The sequence below is a fragment of the Empidonax traillii genome, unplaced genomic scaffold (genome assembly GCF_003031625.1).
Source record: "Empidonax traillii isolate 1590-97213 ecotype Southwest subspecies unplaced genomic scaffold, ASM303162v1 scaffold661:size936278, whole genome shotgun sequence".
NCBI classification, from domain to species: Eukaryota; Metazoa; Chordata; class Aves; order Passeriformes; family Tyrannidae; genus Empidonax; species Empidonax traillii.
The window spans coordinates 893,278-912,133 of NW_020955854.1; the positions used below are offsets into that span (position 1 = coordinate 893,278).

The 18,856-nt window shown below is 36.4% G+C and overlaps 1 protein-coding gene across 1 annotated transcript in view; it reads left to right on the forward strand.

Annotated features, from left to right (window-relative positions):
- Positions 1–18,856, forward strand: part of LOC114065442 (polypeptide N-acetylgalactosaminyltransferase-like 6) — a gene marked incomplete at its 3' end in the record, with an annotated part of 186,344 nt that overhangs the window by 149,644 nt on the left and 17,844 nt on the right. The window lies entirely within an intron of this gene.

Here is an 18,856-nt window from a genome sequence, read left to right on the forward strand (position 1 = left end):
AGAGAAATTGGATAATGGAATGTGACAGCTGATACTTGACTGTGTTGCATTAACACTTTGTCCAAGCAGTGCTTTTATTGCATGTAATTCCTCAAGTTATTAAGACTTCCATGAATGGTAGCCAATTGTCACAGAGTGGCCACCATCCTCACTATGCAGCTCCTGGTCTCCAAAGCAAGATGTCTCAGTGAAAAACACCCGATAGGGATTGATGCTTAGGATACTATCATTGCAGAAATTTATGTGGATTAGTTGGTAAGGGACAAAAGCATGGTAGGGATTGTTCTAATGGTTCTCAGTTATGAAAAGCCATGTTCCCTTGTCCCAAATTACTCACAAGCACTTTTAAAAGTGTTAGTGCAGGTATAGCCTGTCACAATTCGTAGGCTGCAATCCACTCTGTCAGATTATTACCCTTTTTAAAAGCACAAAATTACATCATTTGCCAGTGCTTTCATGTAGTGCCTCATTTAGTAATATCTCTGGTATCTAGACCAGATAGATGACAGGTTTTTTTCAATATTGATTTGACTTACATGCAGTGCAAATGATTTTTCTTCATGACTTTCCTTTCCCTTGCTGGTTTTATTTTTACCTTATGCTCCCCTTTGTTATGACCGAGATATATTTTGGCAAGCATATTCTGTCACGTCTGGTCTTCCTTTTGCTTTTTAGCAGATAGTACTGCTTGACTGTAGCCTTGTATTTTCCTCAAAGACTGGAATTTGTTTACAGGTATGTTAATTTGAGCGCATAATGGCCTGAGCAGTGTGATGTATCTCTTGTAAATGATTCATATTGGGTCCAGAAGTCAGCTGCCTCTGTGGTTTCACCAGAGGTGCTTTGAAGAAGCCTCTAGGTCACTGTAAACTCAGATGCATCATGAGCCACAGAAAATTGACCTCCGTCTGTTGTTGCCCTCCTTTAGTTCCCCTTGGGCTTCGTGCATTTCTTAGGTAATGTTTAACAACCAGTTTGAGCAGATGGTCTGCTATGGGCCCTGCTGGGTGTTGGGTTTATATTGCAGATCCCCATGTGGATGGATGCCTCTCATACCTCAAGAACAACTTTCTGGAGAGAAGTTGTGACCTTTCCTTACTTTCCAGGTCACAAGGGTGATTCTGTGGTGGTGGGTGGGTGGCTGCAGCTGTTGACTTTTTAGCTGACTTTGTGATGTTCTTTCTTCACATTATGTAACGATTAATGCAGTCATTTTAATGCTAAGTATTAATTAGCATTATATAACGATCCCACTTAGTGATTTATATTTCTGTGGATAGCATACCTCCAGCTTTCTGGTGAGTTATGTATTTTTAAAGGTACTCTCAGGCCTTTTGAACTTGGGAAAGCGGGTAATATTTTCAGTGTAGGATTGGCCAGAAGCAGCAAGTACCCAGCTTAGGACTGGGCCACTCTTTAGAGTCTGGTGGCAGGGCATGAGCAGGACAGGGAATGAGCAGACAGCCTCTAGGTCAGGGACTGGCTCCCAGGTGTGTGGATGAGCCCAGTTTGGTAGCAGCAGCCAGTCGGGTCAGGTCTGGGTCTCCCCAACAAGACCCTAGAGGGGGAGATGCAGCAACCTGACAAGAGTGTTGTATTAAAAGTACCTTACATAATGCAGCTTTTTAATAGATCTATTCATTTTAACAATGGTGAAGCATTTAAAGATGACTTTGATGTGATTATTTGCCACCGAGTTACACCTTAGTAACTAAGACATAGTGTTTGTGAAAAGTGTTTCAGTATAACATTCATAATGATTACATTGTGTTATCTAATTTCTGTTTCGAGAACCACAGTTTTTCATATAATATGAAGTAATTAACAGAACGAAAAAAGCTATATGTAAATATAAATTCAAATTTAACTCTTCCAAAAGATTTTTTTCTTTCTATGTGTATATTAGCTAAGGCACCTGATGATCAATCCAAGGATGATCCCATCCTTTAAAGAGTTGTAAAAAATATTATTGGATGAAAAAGAAGTTACATCCAGATGCTGAAGAAATTGAATGAGTCTTGAGTTGAATAAATTGCTTTAGTTGAATTTCTTATTGAATGAATTGCTTAAGTTGCGCTTGCTAGAGATATTGATAGTAGACATAGATTAGAGAATATTCTTCATCTCAGAAGAGACTGTTAACAATAACTGAAGAGAATTTTACCCGCCCCGTGGTATGAGGAGGACTGGATTATAGCTTCTCTTGAACCTCTTAATTCCCCTTCAGGTCAACTTAAGGAGAACTGTTCTAACTTATAGTTAGAATTGTATGTTGAACTGAAATTGGGTGGCAGAAACGTTAAAAGAAACTGAGTTTAAATTATTTATGTATGGTGCTAAATACAGATGATCTGACAGATGGGTACCTGAACACAGATAAAGGACAAGTGCTGCCTTAGTCAGTATTGAATGGCAGTGAATACAGAGCAGCTTATGAAAATGAAAGTGTGGGCGCAGGACTGATGCATATTGGCACGCCAGGAGGTGTGATGAAGGGGAGCTGTTGCAATGCCCAAGTGATGCACTTTCTGTAGGGTTTGCATGTGCATTTGATACAAGTAATCAGTGAAATATAGACCTGACCAAGGGTCATGCACATATTCTCCAGGAGGAGCCTTTACTGATGGTGCAGTTTTGTGTCACCACCTTTGCCAGTTCTGTGTCTGTATGAAATAAAGAGACTTGGAGAGGGGAGGGGGAATGCATGGGTCTATCTGATTGTGTAAAACCCAACAGGCATGCTTAATGTATAAACGGATGTGTATGAAGAAAATTGTGTCTTACAAAATTTGCAGACCAGTTTAAAGAAAAATCAGCAAACTAAAGGGTTACTTCTGGTCTAAGGACTCTATACGGTATCTTGTTTGAAGACAAAAACATAAGGCTTTTTTTCCCCCATATCTTTAGGGACATGCAGCCTTTCCTATTGATCCATGGAGCTGAGTATTTGTTCAGGCATCAGCATCTCAATTAGTGTTGTATCTTTCTCCCTGGAATTGACAAAGAACAAGGAGAAGACTACTGCCATGCCTATGACACATTGTTGTCCCTAATATAAACATGAAGCATTCTCCTCTTGATTTTAATCCCCAAGTGCTTTGGAAATTACCCCAGCTCTTTCATTAGGTCTTGTAATACCAACTCTTGTCAGCCCATGGAACTCAGGCTAAACCCTGATCTTCCTTTTGTGTAGATGCCTGGGAGGAGCACAAGGTGAGCTCCTATGGAATACTGTAACTATTCCATAAGTAAAAGGAAAAATCTTTTGTTGTGATGACTGATTATTGAATTTAGCACTAGTTAGGGTCACAGTGCACTGAAAACTTAATTTTCCATGCTGAATAATCCTGTCTAATTGCCTGTATTTCTCTCCTTATCTTCGTAGGCTTTGATTGTAAACACACTTGGGCAAAAACTAGGTTTTGCTCCTGAACACAGTAGGCTTATGATTGTTAGGCACTGTCCTACTGAAGGATCTATAATAAAACTTTAATTGCAACTGGTTTTGGTACTGTTGCTGAAACTTTGTTCTATGGTAAAAGCTTAATAAGATTTGCTTGCACTCCGAAACCCTATTTAAAAAGAAATTTTGTAGAATCAGTAGATTTCCAGTTAGTATGAATGCAGAGGTGAGGGTGTTTAATTTAGCAGCAGAACTAGATCCTTTTGTTTTTCTTCTGTTAACGTTGCTCATGCTGAGCACAGCGAAAAGCATAACTTCAGTTTATTCCTTCTCCTTCACCCTGACTGGGTTTGATAATTCACCTGCAATTAGAGGTTTAACAGGCTTCACAGCTGTAAACTCAGAGAGGCCCATGACTGTGCGCAGGTGGCTCTGGGGGCTCAGATTTTACTGCTCAGAAAATTACATGGAGGAAAACACTGTCAGAGCGTTGTTTCATTTAGGGTTTGTGGTGACCTGATCAACTTTATGTAAGTGATGGTCTTCTCCAAGATCTTTTATTCCAAGATCTAACAGTAACAGATAATGATACCTCTCTTTTCAAGGTGCACATGTGGTGCACTCAAGGTGAGTGGTAATATGATGGTAGATGCTTTAATATAATAAAAGGACCTTACTTTATATCTATCTCAAAATATATTTCTGAGATATTTTATGAATTACTATTGAGCTATTCATATTTCATTGTATGTTATGTGTGCCAAGGCACTGTATATCAGACTGATAATAGAACATTTAGAAGTGAAAATTTTCAGTCAAATTTATACTGTTGATAGCATTCAGAATATGCTGTGCTAGGCATCATGTGCTTATAACTCTGATTTTACAGAATTAGATCTTTAAATACAACCTAAAAAACCAGTTCTAGTTACTATATAAATTTAGGGAGATCTGTGACTTTCAGTTTTGTTTTTTATCTGTGGAACATTTAGTATTGAATTTTGCCTTACTGTGTTTCTGTCAAATGTGCTAGACTATGCCTCCAAATATTGAACATCTCCCAGGCTGGTTTTTATGTTGTAACCAGAAATTTTGTGTTCAGGGTGGAGGAAAGGAATATCTGCTTTTTTACCTCTAGGAAGGGGTTATATGTGTGAATAAGTGATAGAGGGAAAAATGATAAATTACAAATGCGCAAAAAATAAGCTGTTACTTGGTTGACCTATGATATTTTGCTTTTCTGTTTATATGTAGATATTTCTTTCCTTGTATTTTGTGTATGCTGTCATGCAATCAATCAATATTACTTTATCTTTTTGTGTAATCCCTGTGCATCTGGGTTTTTTAATTACTGTGTTTATAGCTGTAAACATTGAAGTCTCCAGAACAGGAGGCATGGGAGGAACAAGAGAGATCTGGATGAAGCTATTACTATGATTTTTGTTTGTGCTTATGAATTCTTCAGTTTAATGTTTGGCATCTTGCTCTACAAGTTATTCTCAAGTCACCCAAGAAATGCCTGTGGGCTCTCAGTTTGAATATTATACGCCCGTAGAACTACGTATTTAATTACTTCCCATTTCTTTGTGTTTTACGTGAAAATTCTGCTTCTGAAAATGCATATAGATTTCTTAATAGTCCTTTTAAAATCAGGTTTACTTGAATCTCTCTTTTTCATCTATTGTATGTTCTGGTTTTATGGTAGTTCTGTGGTTTTGACCTTTATTAACTTCCCTAGTGAACTTTCTTTCTCTGTATACGATCTTAAGTCATAGCTCTCTGATGTTTCACTAATGTCTTTGTACCTAAGACCTCATTAATGTTTAATATTCATAGATGAAAAGCAAAATTTAATGTCTCCATGGATTCTAATACATATTAAACTGACAATTTAATGTGTTTCCTTTTTGACTCCTCCCCAGTTTCCAGACATTTTAAAATTATGGGGTTTTTGAGTATTGAGATACCCAGCAAAGAGAAAAAGGGGACTAATAATATTAATCCCTGTAATTGTAACAGTCATCTGTAAAAAGTCAGTTTTTAAAAAAGAGCTACTTCATGGTGCTAGGTATGATAAAATAATTTTTTTGTCTGTTTCTACATGGTAGTAATGGCCCTGCTTGCACAGAGAATTGGTCTTTAAGGGAGCCCTGGAGTTTGCCTTAAAGCCATTGAAGCGTAGCTGGATATGAGATCAGCTGGGGAACATAAGGATACTGAGTTCAGCCAAGGTAGTGTGAAGGGAATAAGAGCATTTTATGTTTATGCATAGAGAGTTTTCAAAGACAGAATGGATATTCTCCTAAGCTCTTAGCCAGAAGGTCTGGTGAAAGCCAGCCTGCAGGCAGATGGCCTGCTGGGATGGATGAAAGCCTCCACAAGGGCCAGGGTTAACTGGTACCGCAGCTGTGACCCAGCAGGAGGCTGGCAGGAAGGTCTGTTGCCTCGAGTTTACTGGAAACCTGCCCTCAGAGAGGAGGGGTTATCAAAAGGGTCAGTAAGGTCTTGCTGCAGCACCTTTTCTCAAGGGCAAGGGCTGTGGAAGGTGCAGTACTATTTCTCTATCTGCTGTGGTTTCTGTAGAATTTAAAGGCTCTTGACCACAAACTTTGCATGAGTTCTCAGTGCAATGCCACAGGAAGATCTAAAGTACAACATGTTTAGATATAGTAACTAACATTAACATGTTCAAACTTAAAAGCTGACATCAGTATGAGCTGTGGGTACCGACGAAAATTAGGCTGCCTATATTAATGTATGTAAACACAAAGTTAGACACCTATCTTTGGACATGGGATGGGTTCTAGGTCTTAGAAGACTGAAGGTCTTATTTAATTAGCTCAAGTAGTGAACCTGACCTGGAAAAGAATTATTATCTTGCATTTTAATGAAGACTTTTTCAAAATCTATAAAAATAGTCCATAGCAAAGATATAGTCTTCTGCCGAAAGAACTATGATGATAAATTTTAATGCTCATCCTGGTTTGTTGTGGTTGTTTTTAAATAAGGATTTTATGTTTTAGAACTTTTCACGTAGCTCCAGACCTAGCAATTTGGTGTCTATATACTACTGGGGAAAAAAAAAAATCTGAGATAAATTGAAGGTCAAATCTTTAAAGCTGCATTTGAGTTACAGGAGCTTACCCTGTTCAATGATGTGTAACCTTCAATTGCTACCAAAAGAGTGGGAGACAAGAAATTAGAAATTAAAACTCAGTGTATCAATCAAAGCTTACTTTCATCTTACTTTAATATGCTGTTCACATTCTGGCTGTTGATAAAATTAGATTTAACTAATCAGAGTACTCCTTTTAGTGGAATATACTGTGATTGGTTTTTTAATTGAAAACTATTGGCATAAAATGGAAAGGTCATCTTAAATGGCATTGGGCAGAAGGAGATCATCAGTTTGTCCAATATCAATATTTTTGGTTCAGAGGAAAAAAATTAAGTTGTTGTTTGAATTTGAACCTCTTATAAGTCTTCCCTCCTTCCACTCTTGTTCCTATTTTCCCACGTGGGGATGACTTTCTTTGCATATGTGAATTCTTCAAATATGCTCTCACTTGTTAAGGGAAGATCCGGCAGTGATTCAGGCACAACCAGAAGTACAAGACCTGTAAGATCATTATTGCTAGTAGTGTGGTAATTTTAAGTACATGAATCCTGTTGAACTTTAGTGTCTTTTCAGGTTTGTAACATCACGTAACCTTGACTGCCTTAGTTATGTCTAAACATTTCAGTCATTTGTCCACTTTAATTAGGAGAATTCACTGTTGCTTCATAAAATGGCTGGGTTGGAAGTATAAAGTGTATGAATGCCCAACAAGGCTATTTTATTCTCAGACGGAGAAAAAGGATGTTACAGTAAATAATTTAATCTCTGTTATTGTTAGTAAATGCTAGCCTACTGACACTTGTCTTAGTTTTTTGTCCATTTATTATCACGTTTCTTGTTGATTTGTTTGGGGTTTATATTGCTATTCTTAGCCTTATCCAATTACTAACAGTAATGCTGTTCTCCTCAAAGTTCCATATACTCCCAGGGTCAGCAACAAGAACTGAGAAGAAGTTGAAAAAATAAGAGCATTTAGTCTAGGGGAGAAAATAATTTTCATGTCTGTGAAATGTAGCTGCTGGAAAGGAAATATGTTATTCCTGTCCCTGGTGAAAAGAACAAAAGAAATAAAAGGCTTAAATTATGGCAAGTAATGCAGGTTAGATGAAAGGGGAAGTTTTCTAATTGCAAGAATAATGAGGTATTGAAGGAGATTGCCTTGAGTGATTGTGCAATCTCAGCTATTGGAAATCTGCAAGGGCAGATGTGATTTAAACATACCCAGTCTAGAATTGAGGTGAGGCAAGATTATGTCTCAAAGGAACTTCCAGATATATTTTATGATTCTGTGCCTGATTGTTGAATTCCACACAAAAACCCTTAAAACTTACTGTAGTAGTCAATTTATTTTGGTATTTTAACAAAAATGAACGTGACAGTGTAGCAACAGGAGCTGACATAACATCTTAGTATTAAGATAGTTCAGTATTGATTTACCTGTTCTTGAAGGTAACTGGATTCGGTTAAAAATGCAAAAGTTAAAGAGCAAAATCTATTCTGTTTTATTATATTAAGGTATTAATTATATTCTTGTGTTATTGTTCTGTTGGTAGAAAGTAAGAGTGAAAACTTTTTTGTCACATGGAAGTATTATATTAAACAGTGCTGTTTTGTCAAATCTCCCTCAATTTACCTAATTTTTAGACAGTTACCTATAAAAAAGGTATATGCATGGGAATAGCTTGACTTAAAAACACTTGGAAAGGAAATGATTGTGGGAATGAGTATTATATTGAGAAGAAAACAAACATTAGAGTCAGATTGAGAGAGCATGATGAAATTTAAAAAAAAAAAAAAAAGCCCAAACCCTAAAAGCTTCAAATCAATGTATTAATAGTAGGAAGAAAGGGTAAAAAAGGCAGTATAATTGCAATCTGACTTTACACTGGGAAGTGAAACAAAGTCTTTAGCTCAGGGCTTTGGAACTGGCTTAAGTGGATGAGTCTCTGACTTTGCTTGTGATCAGCTGCGAAAATGTACAACCAAATGTACCAAAAATTTTAATTCCCTTGGTTGCAGACTTCGTTATGCTGGAAGCACTAGGAAGACTGTCTTTGATCCCAGTAAACCTGCACTGAGTTCACACAAAGCACAGAAATTGTCATGTTTTCCAAAGGCCTTGCAAGAGGTCTCCTTATCAGCTGTGTGCTGTCTTAAGAAGGCTGAACAAGAATGTAAACCTATCAGTTATGTTTAATCGGCTTGCTTTCTGCAGCAGTCTGTGGACTTTGAAAATAATGGAAATTACTATCCAATGCCCACATGAGAAGAGAATTCTTTGAAAGATCATATAATAATGCATATGCTGCAGCATCAGAAGCCTGCTGATAAAGGTTATCTCTCTCATTTGGGCAGATTAGTATGATTTAAAGTCTTCTTTAAAGTGCAAGATAATAATTGTTTTCCAACATGGGTTCACTACTTTTGTTAACTAAACATTGGGGTTTTTTTCTTAAACTGCAAATTACAAAATCAGTTATTAATGCCAAAAGCTTTAGTATTTTGCAAATCTATACCCATGGAACATGAATTCTGTTGTGTCATGGATGAACAAGAAGCTTCAAAAGTACTATTTAAACAAATCAGTATTTTCCTTCTGTTGCTTCTAAAAATGTGCGTGTAATTGCATAAAATAAAAAGTCACTGTATTTCACCTGTATGCAGAGCTGTTTAATTGTCAGCTAATGTTACTGTAGAGATTGTAATTTAAAGCTCATTAAAATACTTGTTAAAAAATCTATTACTTTTCTATTGTAAAAATTAAAAAATGTACTCATAAAAGGCAATTAGCTTTTACAAATATTCAGAGAGGTCAAATTAAGTTTTACTTTATACCACAGGCAAAAATACAGAATATGCTATCTCACTGCTGCAGAAACAAATGTTTTGTACCAAATTTTTTATTTGTGCTTCAACATTCTGGGTAGCCAATTTGGCTAAAGTTAGTTTCTGCATCTGACATTTCTCTTAAAATGTTTCTATTACAACGGAATATGCAAACAAAAGACAAAACCCTATTTCTATTGAAAAGATTGGTCAACTTGGGTTATTTAAGAAAATGTTAGTTATCTTTAATATTACTGTATACTGATATCAGTGGTTTGAGATTTGCTGCAAAGCTGTTATCAGTTGTACTTCAGAGATTTTAACAGTTACACTCATGAAGCAAATAGTATTTCTGTGAGAGCTGCACCAAAGGAGAAGACAAAATAGAAAATGCTTCTGAAATTATTGCCGTTCTCTCATGAAGCAACAAATAAGTTGAATTGTACTCATAAGGGATAACATAACTGCAATGAACATTCTGTGCTGTTTATAAAATCTGTTCCCTAAGAGAGAATGGGCTTTTAGTAAAAGAAATTCAAAAGCAAATTACTTTAGGAGTAAGTTATCATAAGAAAATAAGATTTTTAATCACCATTGCATCGAACGGGTATCTCAAAGTAAGAGATGTATTCCTGCTTAGAACACCTAACACTTGAATCAAACAAAAGCACTTTTTGTGTTAAATTGTTGCTATGGCCAATGCGAAACAGCATGACACTTAGCATAGTAAAAATCTAAAGGAGACTTGAGGAAAAACATTTTTATGAAAAGTCTATTAGCAATAAGCACTATTGTATCTTTATTATACAGCCCTGCAGTGTCGCAAACTGCATGTAGTCACAAAAATTAATTAGTCCACAGACTGTAAATAGATTCTCTCTAGTTTTGTTGGTCTTTTTTTAATTAACTTTCAGAAATCTCAAAATTACTAACTGATTCTTTGCCATGAACGTAGGGTTCTGTTTTGGTTTGGGGGATTTGGTGTTTTAGGGGGTTATTTTGGGTGTTTGATTATTTGTAAAGAGAAGACTATTCATATAAAAGAACATACTTAAAATTTTCTATGATTGTGTAGCACATGGTTAAAAACCCCATAAACCTAGCATATAATAAATTCTTTCAGGAGTTGCTCAAAGGTATTTTTTATATTGTTCATCAGAAGGGTCTTAGAGAATTTTTTTCGTTCGAAGACCAACCAGTAGCCATACTGCCAGAAGTCCTACTGAGTCTCTTCAAACCCCTTTCATGTCTTTTGATGTTAAAAATAATTTCTGAAAAAAAAAGTCATTAAAAATATGCAGCATTAACACATCATCAGGTATGATTTTTAAACTTGCTGAAAATGAATAGTTGAATATGGATGCAGGCTATTCTGCAAGCTTACCCTGTTGTGCTGCCAAAGAACTCTTCATTTGAAAGAGAAGACCTGAAGAAGCTGTACATTGTCAGCATGTGTTCATTTAGATCTGTCATAAATGCTTATGTTACTTGAGTTTGGTTTCTTTTCATCAAATTGGAAATGAGACAAGTGAAAAGAAAACAAAAAATGGTGGTGTGAGGTGTTTTATTTATTGAGCAGATCTATCAGCAGCCTAGACCAGCATGCAGAGAGATGGGAGTTGCCATATATATATTTTTTTTTTATTATCCCTTCAGTCTAGACCCTATCTCCTGTCCTACTGTCAGATCAAATAGTGTCATTTAGGAAGCCAAGGTTTACTCTCAGACTTTGTAGGTCACCTTTGGCAACTCATGGTGTTTCACATTTTACTGATATGGAGTCCAATCTCCTCTGGAGTTCTATGCATTTTATTCCCTGTCAATAGTGATACCATCATCCCTCTCCAAAGGGACTGGAGCATCTGTCTTCTGGGGAGAAGCTCAAGAAGCCGGGTCTACTTAGCCTTAACAAGAGAAGATGTTAATATGCCCACTAATATGCGTCATTATAAATATCTGCGTCATTGTAAATATCTGACCATGGAGTAAAGAAGGCAGAGCCAGACCTTTTTTAGTGGTGCCAAGGGAAAGGGTAAAAGGCAAGGGGCTGTGACTGAAACACAGAAGAATCCATTTAGGCATACTCTGATGTTCCCGGGATAGCTACTTGATGCTGTTCATTTCCATTTGACTGTTTCCTTGGGGATTTAGAATCCTTTTGCGTGTGTTACGTGAGTCATCCTTGTCAGTCAAGAAATACAACTTTTTTGTTGCTTCTCCTTTATACTAATAAGAGATGCCATCACTGTTCATATGATAAATTAACTGAAATTGTTCTGGTTTTGTTGAGGTGAAAATTGATGTTTTGAAGATGTTAGATATTAAAAGAAATAAGAAATAATTTTTTATAATGGTTTCAATAGTTTTGAGGATAGATACAGCAGAGTTGTGAAGCTCAGAACTTTCCTTGGTGAATACCTGATGTAGTCAACACAGGAGTCCATGAACACTTTTCCTGATAACCGTAAAATACATGTGTTTAAAATTTGACATCCTGAATGACTGTGCATACTGCAAGATCTTAATCTGTGTATGATGGATGCAAGACAGTATCTGTGCTAAAGAAGCTTTAGTCTTCTCATACCAATGTGTATTATTAAACATCTGTAATCTTCTATTACTTGACATGATAAATCACAACTTTGCAGCGTGCAGATGCATCGTTAGAGTTCTCATTCACCCCGTGCTCAAGCACTCATACATGGGTCAGTAGGAAATGCTGAAGTTTTTAAAACTCATATTTTAAGTTAGTTTTTGGGCTGCAGTTTTGTGACTTTAAATATATAACTCTCATATAGCAATAACAGCTTTTATACATGTCTATAAAAAATCTCAGTAAAGAAATGCTTGGGAGCTTGGCATTTTCTAAATAACATTATTAACAGCTTTGATTTGGAATTGATGGCATCATGCTACTGGGTTGTCCATGATATTCTAAAATCTGACTGCACAGAAAGTCTGATGTAAGTGTTTCAAAAGTGAAATAAACTTGAGTCATTCAGATGTCGCAGACTAAATCAAGTGATGCCCTTTTTTTGATGTGCTGGACTAATTATTTCTACTAATGTAAATGTCAGTGCAATGAACACTTATTTGCTGTGGCGTAACAAATAAATGGCACAGGAAATCTCAGCCTATGAAAAAATTTTTCATGTCCTAAAGTCTCTATTATATAGCTTCAAGCCAAAGATTTAGAAAATAATTTGGATCATATTTTTTAAAATATTTTAAAGTACATAAAAATAAAGTAAAAATAAAAATAAAAGGCAGTAATTATAGCTTAGTGTATTATTTTTCCTTCTTTTTGAAAGATTCTATATTTAGAGCCTTTACCACCTTCTACTGATAGCAAATACTAGTTCTATACATTTTACTGAACAACCTTTGCTCCATCATCAGTGTCTCCCAACCTAATGAGGATCCATCCAGATCTGCAGCAGTCATTTGTTTGAAGTGTGTGGGAGAGTGACACTGTAGGATGAGGTCCCTCTGATGCTCTTGTCCCTTCAGTTCTTCCTGGGGATGTCTTATATGTCCCTGAAGTCCCTCTCCAATTGTCAGCAGTTTTGGCAGGCAGTGGCTGCCCAGCAGCGGTGCAGGACTGACTGGAACTGTCTGTGACTGGCATCAAGAGGTGGGTGCCAAGTGTGCAGGGCGGCTGCCACCCCTCAAAGCCTGCCACTGCATGTACCTCTGCTCCCCACTTAAAGGGACAGAATCCCAGAGAAGGACCCTGACAGGAAATACGTCGCTTGGGAGTTCAGAACTACTGGCTGGTATTTTTAGCCCATGTGCTGCCTTGCTCCTGTTATCTTCAGGAAAGATTCATGGTGGATCCAAATTACTAAGTGTGATACTCTCATTTTATGGTTGTGGGTACTTCACAGGTGCTTAAGGACTATATTGTACCCTTTCACTGTTCATATACTTGTATGCAGATCTCAGTTCAGATACAGGGCCTTTTTTGTTTTTCAGTGTAATATTGAAGAGATACAGGAAAGGAGAGCCACACAGGCAGTATACAGAGCTTAAGCTTAAAGGTATAGAGATGAGATAGTGTGATGCTTGGATTTTATACCTTTTCTGTAGATCAGGCTGCCTTATATCAAACACATCCTTAGGGGAAATAATATTTTGGTTTTCATCTCTAATATCCTCAGCCAGTCGCTGGCACCAGAACGGATTTTGCTTGAGTGTAGAAGTGAGAGAGCACTTGACTTCAGATTTGGGTGCCCTAGTGCTAAGATATCACTTTGATGTTCTGGGCTAAAATATAGCATAATCAGAAAAAGAGGAAATCTTTTAAAATTAGTAGTTTTCATGACTGATCCAGCTACAGGGGAGGAAGCTTCATGAGGATGTCTGTGTTCATATACTTCTCATAATACCAGAACAGAAATTTAGGAAATGAAGATGTTGTGATTTTGCAACTGATTTATAATAAATATATGATCCTAATATCCAGTGACACCACTCTTTAAAAAGTTATCCCTAATTTTATTCTGATATAGGAATGAATTTAATTGTTCAGTGTTTTCTCTCCTTTTCTTTTTTTTTTTTTTTAAATTATTATCTTGTTTGATCAGAGTTCTTGGTCAGAGCATAGAGTCCTGAGAGAGGTCAGTGTTACAAGTATAGAAAAAAAAAATTAGTGAATTATCTGTTTTATACAACACTGTTTACAAACACTATACAGAATCTTTTATTCCAAGAACAAACAGGAATAAAACAGTGGTTGTTTTTATGCTTCTCTTGAAACATCCCTGAAGGTGTCTATGCTTAATACTTCTTTATGGCTTTATTTCCCATGTGCATCTTTTCCTGAGTGTGAACAAGTGCTTATATTCTAAGTAAGATTATTTCCTAAAATTCATTAAACAATTGGAAGTGGTTATGCTGATCAACATACGATGTTTTGCTAATGCAGTATTCAGTTTGTATATTGGTGTTTAGTAAAATAACCCCAGAACTAGGGAACAAAGCTTCAGGCTCAAAGTGAATCTGTAATTATATCTTCTTTTTTTTAAAATGTTTTTAGAAAGGTGCATTTCCATTGATATATCCTCTTCCCTTGCCTGAGTCGCCTCTAATTGTCTGCCTGCACTGAGTGAAATTAAAAATAAATGAATTATTCAATGAAGGCATTTCTTTCTGAGTTGGAGCTTTCAAATGTCACAGCAGAGAAGCTTTTTTTCCTCTCTGAGGGATCTAACAGTCTGTGAGTGAGTTTTTGGTAATTGTGCTATTTTTGGGACTTATCATATTCTCTGTAATTGAACCAGATGTTGAGTCTTCTCTGGAGGAAAAAGGTCTTCTGAGTCTATGTAGTAGTGTATCAGTCATGCATCCCAAAAGGTTTGAGGTTAATGTGAAAATGAAATAGTATGGCAGATGCTGTATGTAATGTTCCTGTAGATGGGTAATCCCTTTTGGACTGAAACACTTAAAAATATGCAACTCACAGGTGCATACTACATGTAAAAAGTGGTTGGATGATAAATTGTTGTAAGATTTTTTTGACAGTCAGTCAAAAATCCAATACTTTGTATGCAGTGGGATATTTGCTCTTGTAATTGTTCTGAAATGATGAAAATAGTTCATGAGTTCAAGAGGCTAAGGGCTGTAGAGGAAAACCGCACTATTTGTGGGGGACTTACAGAAATGTTTTGGAGGGGAAAACCCTGAGTATGTTTTAGCTGATCAGTAGAGCTCATTTCTCATCCCTGTGTGTTGATATGTCACTGAAGAATACATATAAGCATTGCTTTTGTGTTAGGATGACGTAGTGAGGGGAAGCAAGGGCAGATGTGCCTGAGTCTTCTCCTTTCTCATATCTTGGTTTCCACCAGAAAGAAGCCTTGCTTCATATGTTGGAAGGAGCCAAAGTGTTCCATAGTCATGCTTCCTATTTCTAAGGCCCTCATGTATACCAGAAGAGTATTATTGCTCTTACAGTTACAGGCACATGTAGAACTAACACTACACACTAGCCATGGAGTGTTGCTGCCATTTAAGTATAGAAGAACCCAGGCTGTGCAAATGGCAGATGTGTATTTCCAGAACAATTTGTCTCCCACAACCTATGGTTCAATAATTTGCTTAGCCACAGATTAATAATATTTCGTAAATTTTTCTTTTATTGTTTGAAACCTAACCTTATTTGGTTATTTTTTTACACACCTAAACCCATTTTTTGTGCTGAATTCATAAGGTATTTTATAGCATGAATTTATTAATTTTTAATCTGGCTGTTTGTACATTACCCCTGAAACGAAGAATTGCTTTTGTTGCCATCTTTAGTATTTCTACTTGTGCAGTGTGGTTAATTTTATTTGAGTTTAGTCCATCAGCTTATGATTAAACGTGTTCAGCAAAAATTCAGAATCAGGGTCCATTAGCACATTCCATCTTTTGACATCATACTCACCTACTCAGAACTTATCTTTCTGAGATGGACTGTGGAGGTTTATGGGCTTTTTGTGTGTATTTACAAGTAACAACTCATTATTCTTATCTAGCTATTATACCAGAGTCATCCTGTTTATAACTAAACTAGAGTTTATTCTAGTTTGATGCAAGATAGAATATAGTTTAAATTGTCAATGTATCAAAAAAGTTGGAGAACTAGAATAAGAATACTACATTTTTTTATTAGGTTTTTTTCTTTTCCTTCCTTGACATCTAGAAATGCTTTAGAAATGGGAGCTTTTCTAGTCATTATCGTCTGGAAAAAAGAGGCATGTAAGCATACTTTAGAGTTTTACAATGAAACCTTTTAGCAGTTTTAAAACATTCCAGAAACTGTGTTTTGGGGTCTTTGAAAATGCAGTATTTTTACCCTTAAGCAGAAGTGAAATGGAGGTACTCGAGTACTTTTGTATCCTGTTAAACAATATAGCACTGTCAAAAAAAAAAAAAAAAAGAAAAGAGAAAATAGAAAAAAATCCTTCAGTTGCTGGCAAGGGAGAGAAGGCAGTTCTGATCTCTTCAGAGCTATAGAATTTGCACTGCAAAACTTCTGCTCTTTCCAGAGAGTTCGGCTGTGAAACTCGACATCCTTTCCTAATCCCTGTTCCATGCTCTCTGCAGAGGTAAAACTAATGTGTACACAGGGTGAGTTTCATGGTCCAGTCCCTTTAAGGGTCACAATATTCAGTCCTCATTGAGATTATGCTGAATACTGGTGTTAAGAAGTTAAATGCAAGAGCATTGTATTTAATACCCCTTACACTTGAAAGAGTGTTGAGCTGAAAAATCACCATGATAGGATGTGAGAGAGTTAAGGGCCTTGTTACCAAAAAGTCTCAACTATCCAAATGAAACTGAGTTGTTAAACAGGGACTTATGATGGCACCAACACTAGGGTTTTGGATTTGTTCATTTCTTATGTTCTCTTAGGGCACTGTTGTGCTTCCAAAATATGAGCCACAGTAAGATTTCTGTGAGCTTTTTGTGTATTGTGCAATATTTAGATGTATATTTATCCTTTTGCTGTATTAATTTTAGTAGATGTATTTGTTTAACTATATTATGCTTGTAAGAGGGCTTCCTGATGCATTAGACTTGTAAATGTTATCAGGTAAAGTAACTACATGTAATTAATACTTTTAAAGAGTAATGGCATCAAAGTGCAAATAGACGAACCAGAAGCCTCTGAACTCTACTGCTCAGCTGTCTTTCAGTGTCCTGCAGACTTGCCATTTAGATTACTATTTTCAGGAAAAGAAGCCAGCATAGGAATAAAGGGTCACGAAAGTGAAATTCATCCTGCTTTTGATAGTTTGATATTCTTGATTTTTTGGGACCAAGTGATTGATGCCAGCTGTACCCATACTGACAAGAGATAGAAGTTTAGTTGAATCTGTCTGGGCCTGATTTTTAAAGAGGCAGCTATTGCTTCAGAGTAGATGACTTTAGGACTTTGGGCTCCAGAATCATGATTAGTGCTCTTGCAGCCTGTGTTCTACCTTACACTTCTGAATTTAAAAAACAAGCAGTTTCTTCTTACTATTAGAACATTAGCATTGTTTTACCTCAAGAATGACTGAATTTAGGGAGTTCATTTGAAGAACATGAAAGATTAGATATTTTGATAAACGTGAAATATTTTTATCAGGGTCTGTTAAGTTCTTTGGTTCTTCCAGGTGTGAATCTCTGATATGTATTATATTAAAATACAGAGACAACAAAGTTTTAATAGAAGAATAACCACAAACTGGATTGCATTTTGGCATTATGTAATATAAATTACCTGTGATATTAAGACTAAAAAAATCTAGGTCATGCTAGCAGAATGTGATCAGTTTTTGTTGATATCTCAGGGATTTATTGGAGAGCACAGAGCTCACATCACTTTGCCCTGAATATCCAACATTCTCAAAGCAGAGAGTTTCAGCATGAATCTTTGTCAGCCAGGATTTCTGGCATCCTTTGCTTGAAGGCAACCAGTCATGCCTGGCATTCCTCACTTCTTGGTTACAAATTCAAAAGCCTTTGAACCTCAGTTTTAACGATGGATTAGCAACCAGATCTGCACTAGGTAAACTGGCAAATATTTGTCTCTCCTAAAAAGAGAAACCCTAACTGAGCATGCTGGGACAATTTCTCTTGGGGGCAGTGAGTGTCATTCAGTTTTGTGCAGCCAGTAGTGTAAAGTCAGGAATGGCAGATGAGTGAGTCCCATGTTGTCTGGGTTTATAGACTTGATACATGAAGGACAAAGCGTCACTGTTACACATGCATAGGATTTTTGTAGAGCTTTCAATATTTGCTGTTAGAAGATTGATCAGATGTTGTGTCCCTGGAACTGCTTTTTAAGTGTGTTTTCACAGAACTTTGATAACAATGTTTCTAACATGCATTATGTATCTGCTCTTTTTCTGAATAGCTTGCTGATTCAGACCTACTGATTCAGTCATCTTCTTTGCTTGTCAAATTTTGTCCTCCACTTCCTTTACCACATTTTTTTGTAAATTAAGCATTTAGAAAAAACTAACTTTATTTGAAACCTTCTGCAGCTTTGTACTACTTCCTACAGATCTACATTTCATGTACTTCTAATGGCATTTTCAATTCTTATTTTTCATAAAGATACTAGCATTTGGCAGAAAAAATTATGAAAATAAAAGCTTTAGAATGACAATTTCACCTAGAAGCAAAAGGCAGTTCTTAGCTGTACCCAAGAATCAGGAGTCTAGAAAGAGGAAGTCAAATTACCTACTAGATGTCATATGGGGGTTTTTTTCTGGGTATTTTGTGGTGTTGTGTGTTTGGTTTTTTCCCCCTTATCACTTATCATGAAATGATATCAAATCTGCGGGATTTGAAAGTATTTTGGGGATCTCTTTGTTTTGTGTCTTTGATGCAGTCCTTTGACCTTCTGTAAATACCAATAACTCAACAGCGGGTATTAAAAAAAAAAAAAAAAAGAAAGGGAAACATTGAAAGGTACAGAGTAAATATAACTATGTAACTCCAATTCTGCACAAGTGATAGTTTAAGGAAAAAAT